Raw genomic sequence first — 6,123 nt, forward strand, 5'->3', positions numbered from 1 at the left:
CATGAACAAAGAAGCAAGAAAATATGCACCATTGTGCAGAGACAGCAATCAATTAATTGAAGCTAATCCAGACCTGGTATAGATGTTGGAATTAGCAGATGGTATTAAAATGCTATTTTCCATAAGTTCAAAACGTTAAGTAGAAACATGGAAGATTTTTTTTTTTACCAGCTGCTGCAAAAGGCTTTATTGTTTCCATTTGGTCCATGGCTTGAGAGAGGGCTCCAGAGTGGTTAAAAAGATGCCTAATGGCTGCAGGAAGAGGCTCAGGCAGAAGCACTGGCATCAGGGGGATACCAGAGGGGCCCCTCAAAGGCTGCTGGGCTCCAGAGCCTCTTAGTCATGCTTGAGGGTAAGCCTTTCAAAGAGATACTCACCCAGCCCAGCCTGGGGGCCAGCCCCTGCAGAGGTTAGACAGGTGATTGTCCATCTTCTTGATGAGTTTCACCTCCTCATCCAGGAAGTGGTTCTCTAGGAAGTCACAGAGATGGGGGTCTGCATGGGCAGAATCCAGAGCATGCAGATCCAAAAGGGCCTTGTACAGGTTCTTCTCTGGAGCCAGGGCAGCTTCCATGGCATCCAGGGTTTTACCCCACTCATCGTAGGATGGCTTCTGCGCATCTTGGAAGAGGGCACTGCTGCCGCCATGGTTTTGCATCTTCAAGAGATGCTCAGCACCCTCTCACTTCTCCTCAGCCAACTTGTAGAATAAGGGGCCCATGCCCTCCAGAACCACATCTTTGCAGTCAAAATAGAAGCCCAGAGAGAGGTGGGTGTAGGAGGCCCACAGATGCATGCTGACCAGGTGGTGGACAGTGGCCTCCACCTCAGTGGAATAGTGCTGACAAATCTGGGAGCTCATGGTTGATCTGTAATAAGGAGCTAAGCTCAAAATAAGGTATTGGCTGGACCTGGAGGCAGAAGGTGGCCAAGAAGATGGCTCCAAAAGTTGCAACTAGAAAAATGTTTGGAGGGTGGTTAGAGGCTGGTAGAAGGGGCATCCCTGAATCTGTTGCATCCAAATGCTGTTGAAGCAAGAGACAGATCTGTGGGACTGCTGGGTGCACTGCCAGAAGATATTTTTAAAAAACCCAAATCTAGAGACAAAAGCTACAATGTCTGAGATAAAATATACACTGGATGAGATTAATAGCAGATTAAACATTGCCAGTTAGTGCGATTGAAGAAAATATCCAAAATGAAATACAGAGAGAGAAAAGAAATGTAAAATCGAACAGTGCATCAGTGATCTGTGGGACAACTTAAAGCAGTTTTGTATACATACTATATTAATATACAACAATTAATACAGGCAACTTTACATAATATGAATATATTATATTGTATTTATATTAAATACTGATACGTAAGGATTAACATAATAATTTGAGCCTCCAAAGAAAGGGAAGGAGAACAGAAAGACATTTGGAGAAATAATGGCTGAAAATCTTCCAAAATTTGTTGAAAACTATAAACTCAGGTCCAAGGAATTAAAAAATCCTAAGCACAAGAAACATGAAGAAAACTACTCTGAGGCTCGTCACAATCAAATTACTTTCAATACCTTAGAAGCAGGAAAGGAAAAAAATACACATTATATATAGAAAGGAACTATTAAAATGAGAACAGATTTTTCATTGGCAGTAAAACAGTGGAACAACACTTTAAAAAAAAAAACACAAAACCTGTTGGCCCAGAATTCTATACCCAGCAAAAATATCTTTCAAAAAACAAAACAAAACAAAATAAAATGCTTTTAGACAGAGAAAAGCTGAAAGAATTCATCACCAGAAGAACTACACTGCAGAGGACCCACTGTTCTAGTACTAAGTTAGACCCACTATAAGAGCAAATACTTTATCTAATATGAGGCCTCTGTTCTGGCTGGTGGAAATACAAACTACTCCCAGCCCTGCGTGAGCTTTGAGCATTTGATCATCCTCTGTTTTTAGAGTGGTTTATTTCCAGGCCTTGGGGAGTTTCCACTTATATATGCCCAGATCAGTACTCAGCCAAAGACTCAAAGGAACTCCTGTGTAGCTCTCTGTTCACTTCCCTCTACTCTTGTATTCTATCCCTCAGATTTGCCAAACCCGGATGTCTGCCTTTCAACTCAGCAAGATCATCAGGCTCTGTTTAGTTTCTTTTTTCTTGCCTAGGAAATTGTCTGGGGCCTAGAAATTGCCTCCAGACAATGAGCTATAGTACTGATAAGTCTTCCCTTGTTTCTTTACCTTCTCTCAGGGATTACAGTCTTGCATGACTTGTTGTCCAATGTCTGGACACCATTGTTTCAAATGTGTTATCTGGTTTTCTAGTAGTTTATGGTAGAAGGGACATTCCTGTAGCATTTAATCCTTCATAGACTGAAACAAAAATCTTTCAGGTTAATTTTAACTCTCCCAATTGTCACTGTGCTCATTGCCTTTGGGATCTAGTCCTTGCCAAGTAAAATGCAACTCCAGTCTACATAATTTAAGGGAAAAAATATTTGCTCTACCAGGAGTGGAACCTGAATGAAAGAAGGGCAGGAGGAAAGCAGAGAGAGAAGTCAGGATGTTACCCATGTTTCTGACTTGGGTGTTGAAGAGACAGTTGTGCCATTTAAACAACATGAGTAGAATTTGGGCATGTTGACTTTGAAGATTTGATGGACAATACTTAGCTCTTGGGAGAAAAATCTGGGCTGGGCTGGAAAACCACATTCCACTGTTATCATTGTACAGGTAACAGTTCAAGCTTGGGAAATAAATGCAATTGGGAAAAGAGATTATATAAAGGAAAAGATAAGCAGGCCAAGGGCAGAATTGTGGGTAATGGCAATATTTTGGAATATAAAAATAAAAAGAAAGAGGTGTACAAGAAAGAGACTGACAAACTTTGGAAGACTTAGAAGAAAATTTGGAGGAGAGGGGAAAAAGAATGATCAGCTTTGTGAATGAAACAAAGATAGTACTGAAAATTGACCACTTGTCCTGGCAGTTACAAGTTCAGCGGCCTTTGCAAGAGAAATGTCAGTAGATGATGCGAGGCTGGAGCAAGTTGAGGAGTGAAAAGATAGAGAAAGTGAAGACCATGAATGTAGGTGACTCTGAAAATTGGATGAGAAGGGAGGGAAGGAGATATAGTCACAGCTGTGGGAGATGGAGGGTCTCAGAGAGATACATACAGTTTCTCTTTTTCAATTAAAGAAAACTGGAGTTGTTCATGGCATGAGGGAGAAGTCTGAAAGAATTGGAAAGAGAGAAGATGCGTGATGAAGGGAAGACTCACAGGAGACCAAAGGAGGAAGAAATCAAGTACTCAAGGAACCTGGTGATGACTGCTTCCCACATAGTGAAATAATATTTTGTAAGGAAAGTAATCATGGATATTCTCTCTTCCCTCCCCCTCCTGCAACCCTTTTCCTACTCTTCAAAAAATATGCATGATTTATATACTCTGTAAGTTTGGACGGTTACACAGCAGGTTTCCTTAAGGCAGAATGGCTTCTACATCAGAGTGCAGGACCCAACACTCCCATGTGTCCCTTTAAGGTCATTGGCTAGGGAAGTCATGGGATAAAAATCCAGCCATCTGTTGTGAGTCAAGGAGTGTTCTGAGACCTGTTTAATGTATTCTGTCAAGGAAAGTCTCATGAGCTCAGTCATTCAGTGACTATTCCTTGGGCATTAGACACTGCTGTGGAGAAGGAAGCCCCTGCCCTTGAGGAGTCTACCACCCAGGTGTGGAGGAGACAGACATGCTCGAGACACTGAACTGATGATGCTAACCATGGGTGCTGAACAGCACACAATATGGATACTGTGGGATCTCCACAATTGTAGGTGGGTTGGGAAAGGCTTCTCAGAGAGGCCAGGCTTGAGCTGGATCCTGGAAAGGGTTTTATAGACTGGGACTTCATGTGAACAAATGCACTGAGTTTGCGTTCTGTTTTGTGTTAAATATGGTGCCCTTAAAAGGCAGTCATGCATCCTGTCCGACCATGGCTGAGGGTCCAGAAGTGGGAAGAGGTAATGCTGGAACCGTAGTTGCCATTTCTCAAGATGAGGGCAGAAGGCAAGGCTGACACCAATGACTGAAAGCACCTATACTCCTAACTGTCACCAGTAGCTGAAAACCATAATCGGGTAAGTGTTGTCCGGCACCTATTGGAAAGAAACCACTAAGAGATGTTTTTCTAAAGTTATCTCAATTTGCTCACGAAGGCAAGAATTGGGGTTTAAGGAAAATGAAATCCTTTAAAAATGGGCATTTTAGAGCTTTTTACTTTTTGTGTCAAATTGCCGCTGGGATGAAAAAATTGGGGGGGAATGACATCAGTGCTCTATGTCTTGATTGTGGTGTTTCTATGGGGGCAAACATTTGTCCAAACCCACTGAATTGCACACTTAAATGGGTGTATTTTATTGTGTGTGAAGTATACCTCAAAAAAGTTGATTTTTAAAAAGGAATTCGCACAATAAAAAATATCAGAGTGAATCTACGAATACGAACGTACCTATGACCCATCCATGCATCAGTGCCCCAGCCCTTTCTTCCTTTCAGCTGAGCAATACCATTTTGGAAACAGTTTAGGACTTTCGGGGAGTAAGCTGGAAAAGAAAAAGATTTTGAGTTACTAAAGTGACTGGAAACAAAATTTTCCAATTAACTATTATGACTATTAACCAGCCAGCATGGGTTTCCATAATCAATGATCCCAGAGGTTTTTATTACTTTCATTTTTCTTTTGCCCTGAAACATGTTCTTCAGGAAGCCAAGCATGGGATGTGCTGTAGGGCGTGAGAGGCATGACTTACTGGGTGTAATTACCTCCCTAAACGTTGTATTAGGGGCACAGATACCCTTAAACTTGTTAGAATTTTAGAATCTCTCTTTTCCAACCTATAAGTGTATGTGTTTGTTGTATTTTTAAGAGTATCCCGTTCTGGGACGTCTGGGTGGCTCAGTCGGTTAAGCGTCTGCCTTCAGCTCAGGCCATGATCTCAGGGTCCTGGGATGGAGTTCTGCATCAGGCTCCTTGCTCAGTGGGGAACCTGCTTCTCCCTCTCCCCTCTGCTCATGCTTTCTCTTTCACTCTCTCTCTCTCAAATAAATAAACACAATCTTAAAAAAAAAAAAAACCTGAAGTTAAATCAAAGCCCTCCTCTGCTGAAAATCCTTCAAAGCTCTCCTTCTCATTCAGAGTAAAACCCAACGTCCCCTCAATGCCCCCAAGGTCCAACATTATCTACCCACCTACCTCCTATTCCAGCCTCGTTCTGCTCAACCACACTGGCAGGCACCTTCCCACCAGACGACCTCCTTCACCGTGTGTCCCCTTGCCTGGGGGGCTCTTCCTTGAGGTTCCCACTCGGCTTGCTCCTCCCTTCGCCAGGCCCCCTGCTCAGAGTCACCTTCAAGCAGAAGCCTTTCCTGACTGACCCGGGATAGCACCTTCCCATCCTTCATTCCTGTCCTTGTCCCTTGCTTTCCTTTTCCCGTAGCACTTCTCACCATCTGCCATCCAGCGTTCCTGTTCAGTATTGTTTATCTCCCCACCGGCGTGTCAGCTCCACCAGCGCAGGACTCTAGAGGGTTTTGCTCATGCCGAACTCCCAGCCCCCGGTGCAGCGCATGGCACGTGGTGCACGCTCGGTAAGTGTCTGGGAGAATGAATGACGGAAGGAGGCCCAGTGGGAGGACTGGCAGCAGAGGAGTGACTGTATGCCTGTCGTAGAAAGATCCGTCTCAAGGAGGCTGAGACTGAAGCAGGGAGATGCGCAAGAGATATGTAAGGTCTTGCCACAGAAAAGGACTAGATTCTAGAGACAGAAAAAAAACAGAGATCAAAAGAGCGTCTACAGACTGACTGAGATGAGAGTAAGCGATAAGGAATAAATTCAGTCGGACCCAGCAAATATTTAGTAAGTATTTGCCAGAGGCAAGGGATCACGGGAGGGAGGATGAGGGCATAATGGGACAGACTGTGTGCCAAGAGGGTTACAGTCCATGAGTCAAGGGCACGAAAGAAGTTCGGTGCACGTGCTGGGAAAGCAGAAGAGGAAAATATTTGGTTTCCGCCAGTGAAGGAAATTGGAGATGTCACGGAGGAGGGGATCTTTAAACTGGGTCTTGAAA

General features: G+C 43.6%; 1 pseudogene; it reads right to left on the reverse strand.

Moving 5' to 3' along the window:
- Window positions 1–336: 336 nt before the first annotated feature.
- On the reverse strand, window positions 337–862 carry LOC123798592 (ferritin light chain pseudogene; annotated as a pseudogene).
- Between the last annotated feature and the right edge of the window lie 5,261 nt (window positions 863–6,123).

Source organism: Ursus americanus, chromosome 11 (assembly GCF_024610735.1).
Source record: "Ursus americanus isolate L20-20 chromosome 11, mUrsAme1.1.p, whole genome shotgun sequence".
Classification (NCBI taxonomy): Eukaryota; Metazoa; Chordata; class Mammalia; order Carnivora; family Ursidae; genus Ursus; species Ursus americanus.